This window comes from Peromyscus maniculatus, chromosome 12 (assembly GCF_049852395.1).
Source record: "Peromyscus maniculatus bairdii isolate BWxNUB_F1_BW_parent chromosome 12, HU_Pman_BW_mat_3.1, whole genome shotgun sequence".
NCBI classification, from domain to species: Eukaryota; Metazoa; Chordata; class Mammalia; order Rodentia; family Cricetidae; genus Peromyscus; species Peromyscus maniculatus.
This window is the reverse complement of record NC_134863.1, coordinates 10,322,006-10,341,106: the sequence shown is the minus strand read 5'-3', so window position 1 is coordinate 10,341,106 and position 19,101 is coordinate 10,322,006. Positions and strand designations below refer to the sequence as shown.

Below are 19,101 nucleotides of genomic sequence, written 5' to 3'. Positions count from 1 at the left end.
TCTGATCAAGGTGCAACTTTATTTTTCTCCAGGAGGGTTTATATAGTTCCTGCAGGGTGGGGTGGGGGGGAGCAAGAAGTTGTTATCTGCATAGGGTGGGGCAAGCTAACAGGATGTTTGTGTAGTATGTTTACAGGGTGAAAGGGTCGAGGGCTCTGACTCAATGTCCTGTTGCTAGGCAACCTGACTGTAAGATGATCTAGTTCCCTGTCTTATGGGGGTCTGTATTTTTTTTTTTTTTTACTAACTAGAGATTCTATCCTTGTCCCTGACAATAAAGCCCCATAAAAGTAAAATAAAGGAAACAAAAACGCCTCTTCTCAGTAGTAATAGAGGGGGGAAAAAGGCTTTTTCTGTGAGACCAAAGTTCCTGCATTTTTACAGAATAACAAGTTAATCATGTGATAGTGAATGTATGACCATGGAATGTCCCAATTCTGGTCTCCATGGTGATTGTTTAACCACAGAATGTCCCCACCTGAGGGCAGCCAATGAGAAATGGTTATGGGCAACCACCCCCCTTAGAAGTAAGATTAAACCATGATTTCTGGAAAGTCCCTAGAAATGAGCCAATCAGAAATGTACATGTATGGAAATCCCCTGCTATTGTAATCTTGTGGATTTTGTCTTTAAAAGCTGTGCACAATTCAGGCTGGGCACTTCCTCCAGCCTCCACTGCATTGGATGTGTTGAACGAAGTCCCTGCCTAGGCTTGTATTGCTCCTGAATATCCTGAATTAAAGCCTTGCTTTTGCATTTTGGTATGCTTGTCTTTCGGTGGTCTCTCTGGGGGTTCGCGATCTGGGCACAGCACTTTCCAATATAAACATTTCAGGATAGCTACAACTCTGAGCTCTTTCTGTCTGTGAGCAGAGTGTTGGTATCTGAATTACAAAGAATCAACAGGTGGGCTTCACTGCTGCTGGCTGGACAAGCAAGCAAGCCCAGAGCTTAAAATTTTGTCTGGTTGCTTAACTTTGGTTTAAATGCGGGAATAATTCAATGTTAAAGATCTCTTTGTGGGAAATGTTTTCTGTTTTTCTCTAATGGTGGGAATAATTCATTATTAGCAGTCCCTTCATGGGAGAAAGAGGAAGTATAAATGGGCTCAACTTCTGGTGAAGAATGGTTTCAGTCAGGACTTGGAATGCTAAGTTGATGCTGTTTGAATTTCCAGAGATATTAATCATTAAGTGTATAGAAGATGTTCTTTCCTTTTGATTGTCTAATAAATGTTTGGATGGAAGTTTGATAAACTAAAGGAACATGATTCATAATTTTAAATTATATACTGGTTATGCTCTTGTCTATTGATCATTACTGAGTATTTGGATCTGCTCTTTAAGTTACTTTCTAAAAATTTTTGGTTAAATTCTATAGAAATGTAATACCTAAAACAGATTGGGTTGTTAGCTTATTAAATAATGTGATTGCTAGGATAAAAACTCATAGAAAAAAAATCTGTTACTGATAAAGAGGTTATTTTTTTTCAGTAAACAAAATACAAGTAAATTGTTTGGTCCACACTGTTAATAATTGGCGAGTTGCATTAATGTGTTACTTGGAATCTATAAAAAAAAAGGAGCTTCTTTTTAAGATTTTATAAAAATATTTCAGAATATTGCCTAAAGTTACCTCTTAAAATCCTATAGAGATTGTATTTAATGCTTTTATAAATAGCATATGTAAAATTAGAAGCTGGTGATAGAATTGCTCAATTATTATTACTTTCATATCTTAAATGCAAAATGGCACCTATATTTAGAACTGGAGGCTTTGGAAGTACAGAAAAAAATGTGTTTTGACAAACAGTTATCAATGATGAATGGCCCAAATTAAAAGTAAAATTAAATGAAATTGAGATTAAAAGATTATTGGATTCTGATGCTGGATGTTTCTATAATTTCACAAGAATCCTGGGATCCCAACTGGTCTTTACAAGAAGTCTCCACTCAATTTGTTGGAATCCCATCTAAAATAAAACAAAGTATAAAATATATTAAATGTATAGAGCCTAAAGAACAGATAGGAATGTTAAAGCCTTATATGGCTGATACAGCCATGAATTTATGGGGTAGAGATTTGTTACAACAATGGTGAGCTCAAATTAATATTTCTATAATTTCAAAAACAGCTTGTAAATTGTTAATCCTCCAATTAACATAGTAGTAACTTGGGGAGATAGAAATATTCCTGTAGTGGTTAATGAGTCTTCTTGGCTACCTATGTCAACCAAGGTCCCCCTTAGCAAATGGAGGAGGGTAAAGTGATTGACAATTACACTGTTGGAGTACAAGGAATTCCTATTTTCATGGGAAAATAACCTCTCAAGTATGGCTATCCATAGTCAATACTACCCAAGATTATCATACTAAGTTTTATATGCTTCATACATCCGTTTTTTAAGGACAAGAGATTAATGCTACTAGTTCCATAAATCTACCGTTCTGTGAGATGAGGGTTACCAACAAGGAATCTGACTGGGTACATTGGCAACAGTGTAAGAGTGAGAAATCTCGAGTGCTAATTAATATCTTCCAAGGAGACATCATTGATTGGAGCCCTTATGGCACCCCTCAAGGAAATTATTCTCACTCAAAATTAAGATGGAAGTGGTACAATTTAAACGGAACTGTGGAAATCAATGCTTCTATTAATGAACCTACTCGGTGGCATGGAGTTGGAATGTCAAGTCCTCTCCTGCAATTTGGTGATTCATTTCAGACTTACTCATGGAAATTGACAAGTGCCTTCTACCCCCTTAAAGCATGGGAAGGAAAAATAAACATTAAGGATGATAAATACACTCTGTCTTTTAGACTAAATCAAAGCCATCCTATTATGGCATGTGTACCATTACCTTACTTGCTATTAAAGGAGCCTGTACAATGGCACCCAAATAATTACAGCATCACTTATGAATGGTGTACCCTGCATATCTGTGTTAATTCTAGTATGTTTTTAAATTTGACCTTTGAAAGTTTATATATTCTTAGGACAAGGCCAGCAATCTGGATACCGGTGAAGTTGTCGAGGCCTTGGCAAGACTCTCCTGTGATGATCTTGGTATAGAAACTCGCTGACAGAATATTAAAAGAACACATTGACGGTTGGACTGGTGGTTGCAGTTATTATGGGAATCATTTCATTGACAGCTATGGGAACAGCAGCTGAGTGGCCCTTCATAAAGAAATCCAAACTGCTGAATTCATTAGAGACTGGCATAGACATTCAGAAGAACTTTAGACTGAACGAAATAAAATTGATAATGAGATAGTAAATGAATTAGATGAATTAAGGCAAGCTGTTGTATTGTTAGGTGCTGTGGATGATTGATTGATTGATAAATAAAGTACTGATTGGCCAGTAGCCAGGCAGGAAGTATAGGCGGGACAAGGAGAGAGAAGGCTGGGAAGTGGAAGGTTGAGGCAGAGGGATGCTGCCAGCCACTGCCATGAAAAGAGAGATGTAAGGTACCCGTAAGCCACGAGCCATGTGGCAACTTATAGGCTAATAGATATGTGTTAATTTGAGATATAGGAACTAGGATAGCAAGAAGTCTGAGCCATTAGGCCAAACAATTTAAATAATATAAGTGTCTATGTGTTTATTTTATAAGTGGGCCGCAGGACTGACTGGGCTTGCGGGAACTGGAGAGAAACTCTCAAGCCACAAATGGTGCTAGAACGTGGGGCAAGAATTTCCACCTAAAACCTGAGAAAGAAGATTCTAAAAGAGCTAAAAACAGCTTCCTAGTTGTCTCAAGTTAGTGGCAGCCTGCAGTTTGAGCTACTATGTCAGGGTATGTGAGCTTGACCTATAGTATGGCAGGAATGAGGCGTCTCCAAGTGGCACATTATGCTGCATGGTGAATTTAGCCTTTGCTAGTACAATTAAAAAAAAAAAGGTTTCTGGGCTACACACTGCTTTGATAGAGGCATAGACCCACTGCCTCTGGCGGTGAGCATGGTTCCTCCAAAGCTGGAGGTAAACATACCATCTCCATGGGAAGCTGAGGTGGGCAGAGCCACCAGCCAAAGCTGCTGTTTTAGCCCTAGTAATGCTGCAGTTTAAAGCAATAGTTACACAATAAGGCAGATTCAGATAGAACAAGACTTTAAATGCTTTACAATGTGTGTAAAATTGTACATAGGCTTGGAAGAGTGATAAAATGGAATATATGCAATATATATATATATCTTAAAATATATATATATATATGCAATATATATATATATGAGTGTACATAGGCTTGGAAGAGTGATAAAATGGAATATATGCAATATATATATATATCTTAAGATATATATATATATATGCAATATATATATATATCTTAAAATATATATATATATATGCAATATATATATATCTTAAAAAGATAAAGTCTTTAAAGAGACAGTAAAGGTAGTATAAAAATAAGCCACATAAAGATGGATATTACACAGAGAATCTGGATTGTGTTGTCTTTGGGATTCTTAACTGCAGAAAAACATTTGATTGTATAAGCTGTTGAGTTAAGCCAATATGTATATTTTAAAGATACCTTGACTTCAAAATTTGGATGTAAGGATATGTTGCTTTGGAAAGGAGGCTCTACTTCTGTTTCCACAGAAAGCCAGAGGCTATGGATTTGTTCCAGATTAAGATACATCAGGTTTGACCAGCCAAGACCCCCTGAAAGGTCTCTGATGACACCATGGCCCAGATGATCCAACATCCAGAATGGATTCAAGGCAACTGGCTCAGATAATACACCCTCATGGACTACTCCACAATCCTAAAATTTTCTTTGTGTCCCCATAAGATACAGTGTCCTCATCCAGAAGGAAGTAGTATGAGAAGCTATGCCCAAATTCCCAAATATACCAAGCTGGCTTTGGAGATGGAATTGGCTTACTCCTTCTCTAAACCCAGGCATATTCCTAAAAGAAAAGGTTGAAAGATTCTTGTATCCCATATCAAAAGAGCCCTCTGGTGTGGGACAGAGAAAAACCAATATTTTTACTTAAAGCAGGTTGATTATAAATACAATCTCTTTCTAAAGAAGAAAAGGGGATAGTTTAGATATGACAGGATGAAAGGGTAGATTAATGAACCTACTTTTAAAGTTTAACAACTTGTTTAAAAAATGTTTTACATTGGTATAGATTTTAGTTTATTGATACAAATTTAGAGTTGGTTTTGTTCTAATATATATATATATATTTCTACTCTTGTTTAAGGTGCTATGTTTATGTAACTCATTTAGATTGTAATGGATAATTAAGAAATACAGATTTATAATTAGTCTTCTATGATAGTCAAACTTATAGCCATGTTAAGTTTTCTAGGTATACATAGATATAATTCAAACACTTCAAAGACCTACAGAATATGGAATTTAAAATATTTTTAAAAATTTAGACTTTCTGGACAGTGAGACATATCTGCTCCTGGCAGCACCAATTTACTTCAGAGAGGAGGATGGGCATTGAAGACACTCTATATGGAGTTTATCTTCTTCTTGGCCAAAATAGCCATTTGGGCAAAAAATTGTTCTTGCCTGGACTGCTTGATCGACTGGACATGCAGCACCCATAGGAAGGTGACCACTGAACTTTGCTTGGCAAAATGGTCCTTCTGGTTCCTGCTTCACAGAGGAAACTGCCAGACATTCTACAGGACACAGAGAGAAGTGACTGAGAGACTCAAGGCCTGTGGGCTGAAGACAGATGCCCCAACTTTACAGAAGAACTCTGGATGACTGTCCAGGCTGCCAGCTGTCGCTGTCTATTCTCTCAAGACTCCTGAAAGTTGCTTGCATCCTTCTCCCACTTCTCAGGTAATATTGTATCCTTCTGAGGTCTTTGATGTAGTTGAACACTAGATAGTTATAGTTTTCTTACTCATGATAAAAGATAAGTTATATATGAAACCTTAGATTCACAAATATAGGATAGATAGGATATTTTCTTTAATTTTGCCAAATACAAATAGACTAGATATTATAAATAGACTAGATATTGTAATTGTAATTCTTGCTTAATAATTGTTTTGTTATATGCAATTTTGCTATGTTAAAGTTAAAACCTTCCTTTGTGAAAAAAAGAAAAGGGGAAGTGCTGTGGATGATTTATTGACAAATAAAGTACTGATTGGCCAGTATCCAGGCAGGAAGTATAGGCAGGACAAGGAGAGAGGAGAAGGCTGGGAAGTGGAAGGTTGAGGCAGAGGGATGCTGCCAGCCACTGCCATGAAAAGCGAGATGTAAGGTACCGGTAAGCCATGAGCGATGTGGCAACTTATAGACTAATAGATATGTGTTAATTTGAGATATAGGAACTAGGATAGCAAGAAGCCTGAGCCATTAGGCCAAACAGTTTAAATAATATAAGCGTCTGTGTGTTTATTGTATAAGTGGGCCGCAGGACTGACGGGGCTTGGTGGGAGTTGGAGAGAAACTCTCAAGCTACAGTTAGGGGATCAGTTAGAGATTTTGAAGGAGCAGATGAAATTAAACTGTGATTGGAATGTTTCTTGTTATTGTATCACACCCTTAAGATTTAGTGAAAGCAAATATGATTGGGAAAAAGTTAGGATGCATTTGTTGGGTCACCCTAATTCTTCTCAAATGGTTTTTGATTTACAGAAAGAAATCAAAGAAACTTTTGCAAAAAAAGTTACCTGATACGACAGGAATGGACATTATGGAAAGTCTTGCAGGTACTATAGCCTCATTCAATCCTACGAATCACTTTAATAGATTTCTTATCCTAGCAGGTGGTGCCCTTGTTCTAGCAATAGTAACTTTATTGGCTTTAAAATGTGTTTTGGTCTACTTACATAAGATTGTAAGACAGATAGAAAAAAGACTATATTTACTATAAGGCCGCATAACCTTTGAGATAATTGATTTTTTAAATGAAAAAGGGGATCTGTAGTGTATTCCTGCTGAGCTCCTGGCTTGGTTCCAGAGAGTAGCACCTAGACTTAATCCTTCCTTTGTTTAGCCACACCTTTTGTTTCTCTTACCTTTTGTTTCTCTTATTGCCCCATGTGAATCTTGTCTGAGAGTCAAGGATCAGAGAGTCCCCCAAGGATCAAAGGCCTATGCAAAACTTGGTTCAGGAAACCTGGAAAACCATGGTACCTGATAAATCAAGTAATTTGCACTTGACATTTGGTCTCTGGGAGCTCCTTTTAGAGCGCTTTGAAGGTAGGTACATCAATTAACTGGCTAAAATATAATAGAGAGTAGATAAAAATGCCCTAGGTGAAGGGAAAGTGCCCCCTGCAGCCATGAAAGGCTAGATTCATTCTTAAGATGCCTCTGAGTCTTCATTCCATGGACCCGCGGGAACCCACACACCCATGTCATGACCATTCAGTTACATTGGATGTCCAATTTTGTTCCTTTGGTCCACATGTCTGTTTTTTTTTTTGTTTTTGTTTTTGTTTTTGCCAATACACATTGTTTTTATTACTATGTCTCTGTAATATATCTTATGATCTGGAGTTGTAATCCCTCAGCATTAATTATTCTTTTTATCAAGGGTTGTTTTTCTCTCTCCATGGTCTTTTGTGGTTTCATATGAACTTTAGAATACCTTTTTATATTTCTGTGAAGAATGAGGTACAGATTTTGATTGGGATTGAACCTATAAATAGCTTTTGGTAGAATGGTCATTTTTACAATGTTAATTCTACTAATCCACAGACATGGGTGTCTTTCCATTTTCTTGTGTCTCTGTCTCTTTCTTCAGCAGATTTAAGTTTTCATGTAGAGGTCCGTCCCTTCCTTGGTTAGGTGTACCCCTAGATACTATATTTTCTTTGAGGCTATTGTGAATGAGTGTGTGTCTATAACCACATTCTCTGTATGTGTTATTGGTATAGAATACCAATAGAAAAGCTATTGATTTGTGCACATTGATTCTGTATCCTGCCACATTGCTGCTTCTGCTATGGCTTCCTATCAGCTCTGACCCCCAGGCAACTTTATTTATTAACATACAAATAAAATCACATTTCAGTACAAATAAAATATCACCATAGAGTGGGGTAGTAGGTGGCCAGAATTTTTATTCTTTACCTTCTATCAGTATTTTTCTACCATAAGTACTTTTTATTGACATTATTAAATGAAATTATAAAAGGTATCAGATACTTAGGAATCACACTTATGACTGCCAAATATGTATGTAACATGCCTGACATATGACATATAGTATGTATGTGTGTGTGTGTGGGGGGGTGTTTACAGCAGGGGTGTAGAACTTTTCTTTATATATTTGAATCACATGCCCCCAAGAACTCTTATAGTTCTAACAGCTTCATGTAAACAGTCCCATAGGAGTCTTGGAGACAAGAACTCAATATCTACATTTGAAAGATGCTAGGCTAAGACATTTAGCTAGGCATAGTTGTGTGTGTCTGTAATCCCAGCACGAAGGAGGCTGAGACAAAAGGGTTGTAGTAGGCTTGAGGACAATCTGGACCTTAAAGTGAGTTCCAGGCCAGCCTGAGTTATGGAGACCTTTCTCAAAACAAAATAAAAACAAAGACATAATTTGTTAATGTAAAACCTTCGTGTTGGCTATGCATGTTCAGAAAGAAGACACACTTCTCACATTCACTCAGCCAGGCTCCTTTGTGTTTCTAAATCTGAATGTGTGTGTGTGTGTGTGTGTGTGTGTGTGTGTGTGTGTGTGTGTGTGTGTGTTGGCGTTGCATATGGAGGTCAGAGGACAGCTTTTGGATGGTGGTTCTCTCCTTCCCCCGCAGGTTCTAGGGAGTGAACTCAGCTGCTTGTTGGGCCATCCTGTCAATCCCAGATTCCGTCTTAACACCTATGTAGAGAAGGAACAGGACTTCTACTGGAAATGCCAATGTACAAACCAGAGTGATTACCCTACAGATTTCCATTAAGGATCTGGAAGCTTCTAGCCTGTTTGCCTAGGTTTAGATGGATCATTCGAATCAGCCTGTGCCTCTCTTTCACCCTCTTTCCCTCCCTCCCTCTTTGCCCATTTCCTGTCTTTAAAAACCTTTCATTTTGCTTTCCTGTCATTAAGAGCAGTGTTTTCAACTATGGCTGGGGAGTCTATTCTGTGATAGCAAACTTGCCCAGCACACCAAAGCCCCTGGATTTGCCCCCAGTACTTCGGAATGAAAAAAAAAAAAAAACTTAAAAAGAAAATTTAGAAGTAGACATCCTGGTGCATGCTTTTAATCCCAGCACTGGTGAGGGAGAGGTGGGCAGACCTCTGTGGATTCGAGGCCAGCCTGATTTATATATTATAGGACAGGTGGGGCCCTGTCTCAAAATTTTTATTTTTAATTATCTGTGTGTGGGGTTTGTGCATGGGTGCCAAAGGAGGCCAGAATAGAGCACTGGATCCCCCGAGGCTCAAAGCAGGTGCTCTTTAAGAACTGAGCCACCTCTCCAGCTGGTCTGACTGTGTGTTTGTCTATGTGAGTGTGTACCATGTATGAGTGTGCAGGGCCCAGAGAGGGTGGTGGATTCCCTGGAGTCAGAATTACAGGCCCTTCTGAGCTGCCCAGTGTGGATGCTGGGATTTAAATTTATGGTCCTCTAGAAAACCAGCAAGGGCTCTAACTGTTGCGCCCCCTCTCCAGCCCAAAAAAGCAAACGTTTATTTTACAAAATAAATTGTGTACATGTGTATTATGTATTGATCATAGGATAAAATATATTAATGAGTTTCAATACAAAATCTAAAAGGCCACTTAAGAGATTAATTTATTGGTAAAGAGATAAAATTAGTATCTATTCCAACACACCCAAAATCATCCTTGTGCATATTAAATAATTAAAACAATAAATTAGCAAGCCAGCTGTATCCCTACCTTACAAATAAGTTCTAAAAACTTATTTGATATGGAGGTCTTCTCAAAATCAGTTCACAAAGCCACTTAAATAATGTGAGTTGACTACAGTATTTTATGTTGTTTATGTATTTGGGGTTTACTGTATCTTCAGGAAGACTCCTCATACACACACAAGGCCTCAGGATCATGTGCATCTTCTCGGTGTAGGTGAACATCTAGTATCACCTCAGCAGTCCCCAAGTTGTGTCTAGGACTCAGAAGAGAAGGAATAGGGGTTCTAACAGCCTTAACCAACCTGGGTAGGATACAAAGTGTGGTGATATTTTATTTGTGCTTTAATAAATAAAGCTTGCCTGGAGATCAGAAGAAAATGCCAGCCACAATACAGAAGTCATGCAATGTTAGCACATGCCTTTAATCCTATCACTTGGCAGGCAGGATCTCTGTGTGTTCAAGGCCACACTGGAAACAGAGCCAGATGTGGTGGCACACGCCTTAAATTCCAAAACTAGTCAACCATGGAGGTCTGTAGGTCTGTACAGACAGACAGGAAGTAACAGAGCTGTGTAGGAAGAGGAAGTGATGTAGTTGAATGGAGAGAGCAAATCAGATGGCAGAACAGCAAGACATAAAGACATGGGTAGACAGGAAGGAACTCGCATTTGGAAGCTGCAGAGTTGGTGAGGTAAGGTTAGCTGTGGCTATTTCCCTGATCTCTCTAAGGTTTTCACCCCTATATCTGGCTCCATGTTTTGTATTTAATAAGACCATTTAGAAATTTATCTGCAGTGAAATCTGCAGGGGTGGTTGGACAACTTTCCTCCACCCCAACTCCAGGTAAAGCACAAGCGTAAAGCAGTCGACTGCAGAAAGAGAAGTCACCAACACTGGGAATTTCTTAAAATTTACTCATTTTCAGAGACTGTGGGCTAAACAGAACAATGCAACACTTTTTCAGGTCCCAAAATTGAAATTTCACACACACACACAAATCCCTGGCTTTAATTTTGCTGATTCACTAGTTACACCAATAGCTGTTTTATCACCTATTTTTGTTTCATAATCTGCTTGACTGTAACACTTCTATTACCCACACACTTCTCACAGAACCATGGGTTGTGGTGCCTTAGCCTGGATTCCGGAATTCAGGCAGAGCAGTGCAGCTGCAGCTTCACATCTGTACTCGCTACTTTGCTGTTGTGTGAAGACTTACTGTGTGTCTGCACGAGTGTGGTGTGTGCACATGCCTGCAGATGTGTGCACGAGGCGCCCGGGAGAGGGGTCAGTGTCCTCCATCACTCCTCCTGCTCCTCAGGGTCTGGTCCTCCTGCCCCTATTCCCTCAGAACTGGGATTACAGATGTGAGCAGCTGCCCAGCTTATGACATGGGTGCTGGGCTGAGACTGGGAGTGAATTCTCTTTAGCTTCCTGTTCTGAATTAAGAATAGCTCTCAGGGGCACACATGGGTGAGAAGCTCAGAGGATGCCCCTCAAATACCACATCAACCACAGCACCACTCACCTGAGTGGAGAACAAATCACCATCCAAGAGAACAAAGCCAACAGAAACAAACCTTATCCAAGGCCCTCAATTCCTTTTAAAATCTACTTATTACTATTATGGTGCACCTGTTGGTGTGTGCCAGTGTGCAGGTTAGAGGACAATTTGGGGAGTCAGTTTTCCTTCCATGGTGGGTGCAGGGGATTAAACTCAGGTCAGGCAGCCATCTTGGTATGTCTGTGCCATAAACTCTCAGGTAGAATTCTAGCATCCAATTTTCAGCAGTGTAGACACAGTCAATGTCTGAGCTCCTTTGGTTATAGCTGGATCCCGGCATCACTGGCACAACTCCTAGGGGGGCCAGGAAAAGGGTCTAGGCTAAAGGAAGGGATCTCTGTACAGTCTGTCCTATGGAAGAAGAAGCACAAACAGTTCACCCCTGAACCACTGGACCACATGCTCTCAGGTCTGGCCAGGCCACCAGGTCTCGTTGGGTAGGCTCAGTCATTTGGTCTACATCACAGGCCCAGCTTCCATACCAAGGCCACTTCAAGTCTCAGAAAAAGCAGATTTCAACTGTTACAACCTCTAAGCAGCTTGCCCAGGATTCTCAAGAGCAGATATGTGCATCTGTATCTAACATGCGTGCAGCTTTTCCGAGTTTATCTCTTCTTTTTGTTTGTTTCCAGAACAAGTTTGGAAAGTTGAAGCCGACAAAAGAGGAGAAATTATCAGCATATTCTAGGTTCTGCCAGACAGTCTTTTATTACATGATAAAAGCAACACTAGGCACTAGATCTTGTAAAATATGCTCTGACCAACTTTCTGAAATTAAAAATGCATAACCACATCTGTAGGATTTTTAATGAACAAAAAAGTTAAATACAAACTTTCATATACAAAATAAATGACTGTAAAGATGACCTCAGAGCCAGGTATTAAATCTCTCTCCAGAGGCCTCAGTGGGCATGCTAATGAGCCAAGAACTTAATTTCAGCTTTATATATATTTATATATTTTTTAAAGAAAAAAACTCTGAAGAAAAATAGGCTTAAATTGAGGAGCATCTTCTGAAATAGACGGTTCAGGCCAGCCCTTTACCATTGTGAGGGTCATACTCAACCACACCTAGGATGAAACATTTATGGTCACAGTTACTTTGAATCCAGTTTCGAGAGGAAGCCAAGCTACTTCAGTTCTAAAAAAGAAAGTCTCTAAGATGAGCACGCACTGCTCTGAGGACACAGAGACTGAGGTCCTTGGCCACATTTCCATGAACTGTGCCTGTGTCAGAGCGGCAGAGCCTCTAAGAGGCAGCCAGATCCCCACAACACAGCAGCGTCATTTCTTCTGGCGTTTTCAAGCCTCAAAAGGGAGAACGTTAACTTCATGTCGGCAGTTCCTACTACAGCATTAGAGAAGCTAGTCAACACCCCCTCCCTCCCCCTGCTGAGGCCCCTCTGCAGCAGGGGGTGGCAGTTTGATTACATTCTTTTCAGAAATAAATAGTCCAAACAAATTATTATAGTTAATTATAAAAGAGCAGTGAGAAAAGGGCACTGCCCAGTGTTTGCAAATGAGTGAGTGAATGAATGCATGGGAACAAACACAGAAAAAACAATTCATAGAACAAAGCCTGCATTTCCCACATTCATATGGAAATAACTTTAAAACAAACAACATTAATTAGCAGTTGTTCTTGTTTGGGGTGAACAGTCCAGGGCTCTGGGCAGGCACAGCCTTGCAAACAGGGCTGCAAGCAGCCCCTCCACACCCCAAGTCAGGGCTACTGTGGAGAGGCCTTCATGCACTCTTGATAGCCCAGTACCTGTGAAAGAACAGAAATGATACGGGGACTTTTAACCCATAATGCATGAGGTATATGGAAACATCCATGAAAGAACCACCAGCAGCTAGAAGACCCAGGGCAGGGCACTGTCACAGCAACTGCTGGTGGAGGATTTCCCACACCATCTTCTTCCGGAAGAGAGGCATCTGGTGCTGAAAAGAATCCCACAAACAATAGTATTACACACTTCTGCACACAATATCACAGCATGACAGCCTTTAGGTGTCATCACATACATAAAATAGGATGCACATGTCTATCAATCAGCTTTACATCATGTATAAATTTCTGAAGCACAATAGGCTTTCTTGTCCTAACCTTCCCGCCTATACCTCCAGTGCTGGGATTATAAGGATTATAAGGCATGTGTTGCCATGTTTGACAAAGGTTCTTGTTTTATTTTGTTTGTTTGCTTGAGAAGGGTCTTGCTTAAGAGCCTAAGCTGCTATGGTCAAGAGCTTCTCCTGCCTCAGCCTCCCCAGTTCTGGGATTGTAAGTGTCCCACACTTATATACATACATTATGTGTGATTACATGTGCATACATATGCACTTACAAGTTAGAAAAACCAAAGCTGAATACAGAATAATATACTACAGGGACAATAATAAAAATAGCAAAGAGAAGAAGAAAAAAGAGGAGGAAGAGGAGAAGAAGAAGAAGAAGAAGAAAGCACCAATTGGAAATGTCCAAGCAGTGGTACAATAGGAAACTTTTCTACATTCTAAGTAAACATCACTTTAAAAAAAATCATTCACTTTTATATTAAAAAAAAAAATGACCTTAGGGCATGAAGGTATGGCTCCCTGGGAGAGGTCTTGCCTAGTATTTATGAGGCCCTGGTTTCAATTTAAATGACCTTTATTTAAAATGCAGGAAAAAGACAGGTGGTGATGATGCATGCCTTTAATCCCAGCACTCCAGAGGCAGAGGCAGGTGGATCTCTGTGAGTTCAAGGCCAGCCTGGTCTACAGAGTGAGTTCCAAGACAGCCAGGGCCACACAGAGAAACCCTCTCTCGAAAAATTAAAACAAACAAACAAACCCCAAATAAACAGAGGGTGCCACCTTTGGCCTGTTTGTGGTGCATTGCTATACATAGGGGGAGCTAGCTCTCTGCTCTCTATTACACACTCCTGGGTTTCTGGAGGATGTGTGTGGCAAAAGTCTTAATACATGATCATACAATTTTTTTTCCAGACAAGGTCTTTCATTATGTAGCTCTGGCTGGCCTGGCACTCACTATGCAAACCAGACTGGCCTGAAACTCACAGAGACCCTCAGGTATCTGCCTCCCTAGTGCTGAGATTAGAGGCATGTACCATATGCCCAGCCTTAACATGATTCTTAAGTTATTTTAAATAGTTCAAGACATCCAAGGGCTCAGCAGACTATATGCCTAATATGCACAGTGGTGCACACTTATAATCATAGCAATCAGGAGACAGAGGCAGGAGGATGAGAAGTACCAAGGTCATCCTTGGCTACATAGTGATTTCCAGGCCAGCCTGTGCTATGGGAGATCCTGTGTCTCTCTCAAATAAATAAATAAATAAATAAATAAATAAATAAATAAATAAATAAAAAATAAACTCACGTAAAACATTACTTTATTCCTAGTAAAGCTGAGAGTGTATTCTCCGAGATCAGAAAGATATGCATTCAGCAGGGCAGCCCTGGTTACTTCATGTTCCTCCAAAGCATTTAGTTCTACTAGTCAATGAACAGTTTGTTTGGCATACAGGAGCTATCCAACAGAGGTCTATGGATGAGAAATATTTCTGATTGGGGTTAACTCTGGCTGTAGAAAGATTGAGAGTCCACTATCAAACAGGAACTTAAGGGTTCCTGATGTACTTGAATTTCCTCTCAAATACGACATCTTTCAGAAAGGAAAGCACGTTCATTTATGCTTCCATCTTAGACCGGGGCTGAAGTCCTCACAAGGCGGGGTTTCTCCTCACTGTCATCTATCCTCACATGCCTCCCTTTAGCTAAAAACAGTAACAATAGGAACCAATCAAAAATGGAGTTCAAGGATAAGCAAATTATACCACCCGTCATCAAGAATTCTTGGTCAAGTCCAGGAATACAGCCCATGACGAGCATGCACATCACTGATTCTGAGTGGGGCCTCACCTAAGGTTCCTAGAACAGTCTGTCTGTGAGAAGAGCCTGTCGTGGGCCAGGCACTGCCAAAGGACAGGAACAAGCAAGGACACGAGAAGCAGCTTGGACTCACCTGAGTAAATGTGATAGGTTTGTCCCTAGAAATATAATCTGCATATTTACAAGTAAACATTCCACAATCACTCCCATTCAACTGTTGAGGAATCTCCTAAAACAAACAGAAAGGGGGAAGAGGTAAAATATTGTTACATACACACCCTTAGTCTCTCTCTAAACATCACTGTGGAAAAACAGTACGACAAAGGTGGATAAATCTGGTGTTGCACACACACAGATGCACACACAAACACAATCACTCATACTCTTTGTGGTATAAAAACCCTAATCATGACACAGCATATGAGGCCCCATAGAAACATCTGACAGAAAAAAGAAGTAAAGCAAGTGAGAGTTCTAAGAGAAACAGAACCCATCAGACATGATGGGGGTGGGAGAAGGAGGAAGAGCATTTGATCATGACAAGAACACTAGTGGTGATTATTTCAGATTATTATAAGCTTTAAATGTGCTTGAATATGACACATATTTACTTCAATATGAAGAGGTCTAACTTAACATTGGTGCAGCCATGACAGGCTGCGGACTAACACTACTGGGCCTGGGCCTCACCATTACAATAACCAGGAAAAGCCACAAACTGTACCCTGTGGGAGACCCATCAGAATTGAGACAAACAAGCACTAAATGCTCTAGAACATGAAGGACAGCTCACACAATCTGTCTATAGATCGCCAGTTTCCTTGCAGCAAATGCCAGTACCAGTCACTGTTTGATACAACTGAGCTCAACGGTCTCCCTGGTCCAATAGCTGTGTCGGAACCGATGGGAAGTCCAAGCTCGAGCTTGCAATAAAGGTTCTTTGCTTTTGCATGTGAACTCTGACTCCTGGTGGTCTCCGGGGGCTCATGACGCAGGCATAACAAATACTGCAGAGGTTACACGGTTTTAACAACCAGAACAACTGCCGGCTGCTTAGGATCCCTAAAGTTGCACGTGAGATGAGAAAACCATCTCAGAGGTTTTAACCAACTAGGATCACTCCTTGAGTTATGTCCCTGAGGCAGAAACAACTAGGAGCAAGCAGCTCTAGGAACATCAGAAGATAAACTCATATGGAAAAAGCTGTGTGCCAAGGTCTGTATCATCCCCATCTTGGCTTGACATGACCGTGGCCATCTTGAAATGTGACCCTAACTGAGCCTGAGTTGAACCTGGTCAGTTTCCCCAGCATATAGTTTCCTAGTATACTGTGGCAGGTAAAGCCATTGAAGTGGTATGTATGGGAGCTGTAGGACCAGACTTTGACACCGAGAATACACAGAATGTGCCTTTATTCTCTAATATTAGCTCAAGAAAAAAAAAAACAGAAAATTATTGTTAGATGGGGCCATTTCTATTGTGACCTAACCTTCTGAGCCAATCAGAGGTAGCCACTGGGCCTGCTGCCACTTTGTGCCATGCTTCTGTCCACATGGACTATAAGCTGCAGTCTGTAGTCAGGGGTCTGCCTGCCTTTGATCTCACAATACCCTGGGTCCCATTTTCAGACACGAGACTGGACTTTCCCAAAACAGTTTATATTTAAAGCAAGATAAAAGACAAGAAGCAACTATCTTGGCTATACTGAATGGCTATAGGTTCAGAAGTAGGCCACTTAAGAAATATAAGCTGGGGCTGGAGAGATGGCTCAGCAGTTAGGAGCACTGACTGTTCTTCCAGAGGACCCAGGTTCAATTCCCAGCACCCACATGACATTTCACAACTGTCTGTAACTCCAGTTCCAGGAGACCTGACACCCTCACACAGACATACAGGCAGGCAAAACACCAATGCACATAAAATAAAAATAAATTATTATAAAAAAGAAATATAAACCTTAGGACTGAGATTGTATCCACAGAGCCTAAATTTAATCTTTAGTGTCACAGACACACAGACACACACACACCCCAACCACACTTCTGGAAATTGTGTGCTTACAGAATGAGAGAAACAAGAAAGAAACACAGACAAGTGTCACTTACATGTGGCTTCATGTTGTAGTGGGCGAAGGGGTTTAGAGTGGCGATCGTGGCTGGCCGTGGCTATCACAGTGGCTGTGGCAGAGGAAGAGAGTGCTGGATGCTGTGGTGGCAGAAGAATCACGAGCCATGGTTACCTTTTTAGAGCTTTATTAGGAGGAAGGACAGAGAGACAGAGAGAGGGAGATAGAGACAGAGAGACAGAGAGAAAGACAGCACAGAGGACAGAAAGAATACAGAGAGTGAGAGACAGAGACAGAGATAGTGAGACAGAGAGAGACACAGAGAGAGAAAGAGACTGTGCGGAGGACAGAAAGAATACAGAGAGAGAGAGAGTGGGAGAGCATGTCTGCTTTTTAGGCTGGGATGCCATCGCAGGCTGATAACATAATAAGGACAGAATCCTTACATCCCGGACTTTCGCTTATTATAAAAGCAGCAGGTAGATGGGAATAGGGGCATCGTTTCTCTCAAAAGCTGCTTCTAGCTGACTGTTGGACATCAGTTGGCTCTGGGGGGAATGGGGAAGGGGGGTCTTCCAAGGTAGACAGGCGTTGTGAGATACTGTCTGCTGTCCATTGCTCTGGAGACATGCATCCCTCTTGGCTGTGCTGGGAACCTTCTGTCTGACAAGATGCTGGTGACACAAAAGAATGCTTAGAGAGAAAAGAATAGTTATTATTTCATTTTTTGGAGTGTTTTTAGACCAAGGGAGTTGGCACTTATCTGAGGTAGATCCAGCCTGTCCAGTTAGATTTAAGCTGGTTTTGAAACATGTTAAGCTTTATCAGAGACAGATTATTTTAAAGCACCTGATTCATTTACTAGTTCGGCATCCAGGAGACAGATGATCAATTATTAAAAGCATTTTGTAGTAATAGATGTTTATGTTAAAGTCTTTTTTGTAGTGCCCAGAAGCTTTTGGGTCTGGGGGTGTAAATACCTTTTAGCTGTTACAGTTTCTTACTTAATGATCTCTGGACTCCAGATCTGTGGTGGTCCTGTACCATTAGCTGAACAGTGAGTTAGAACAGGGAACTGGGAAGAGAAAAGCTTGTGGTGCATGAGAACTTACTTTTTGGAATTAGGGACAAGGCAAAGATCAGGGACCTGTCTGTGTGGACGTGAGAAACACAGGCTAGTAGATCTGGAGTGAGGCAATGAAATGAAAGCTCCTATCTTAGTTGGAAATCTTTTCCCATTAAGTAACTCTGAAAGTTCAATTAAATCTGGTGAGGTGGGTAAGGCTGTCTTTTGTACCCCGACAATAGGGAAATGAGGAGAGGTGGCATCCAAAAACTTTCAGGACTGTATCGGTGGTTTTGGTGTCCAGAAGGAAAGAAATGGATCGCTTCCCTGCTGTGTTCTGGGTTCCCTGCCATGTCTGTAGCTAAGCCTAGGTCTGCTGGAGGTCTTAGCTTGATGTACCCATGCGTCTTGGTGCCTGGGGGCAGTCAGCTGACTAGCTGTCTTTATAGGTGGCACTTATAACAAGGCTGTTGATGAGCATGGCAGGGCACTTGCTAGTGTGGCCTTTTCTTCACTTAAAACAGGGACCCAACAGCTTTTGGGAATCAGTGAGTGCCAGCACTTGGCAATTTTGTTTTCCGGCTTTTATCTCTTCCCTGGCACACCTTAAATGCCACAGATGACTCTTTTGCCTGTGGGGTCAGAAACCTTGCTTTTCAGATGCTTCAGTTTTAGTCG

The 19,101-nt window shown here is 40.7% G+C and overlaps 2 long non-coding RNA genes across 2 annotated transcripts; one reads left to right on the top strand and one right to left on the bottom strand.

The window, feature by feature from the left end:
• Positions 1-647: 647 nt before the first annotated feature.
• Positions 648-12,185, top strand: LOC143268071 (uncharacterized). Its single transcript, XR_013043651.1, has 3 exons — positions 648-761; positions 6,632-6,705; positions 12,025-12,185. It is a non-coding gene; the product is annotated as an uncharacterized LOC143268071 (long non-coding RNA).
• LOC143268072 (uncharacterized) lies at positions 12,075-17,410 on the bottom strand. Its single transcript, XR_013043652.1, has 3 exons — positions 17,398-17,410; positions 15,426-15,521; positions 12,075-13,336 (listed from the first exon to the last, which is right to left on the bottom strand). It is a non-coding gene; the product is annotated as an uncharacterized LOC143268072 (long non-coding RNA).
• Between the last annotated feature and the right edge of the window lie 1,691 nt (positions 17,411-19,101).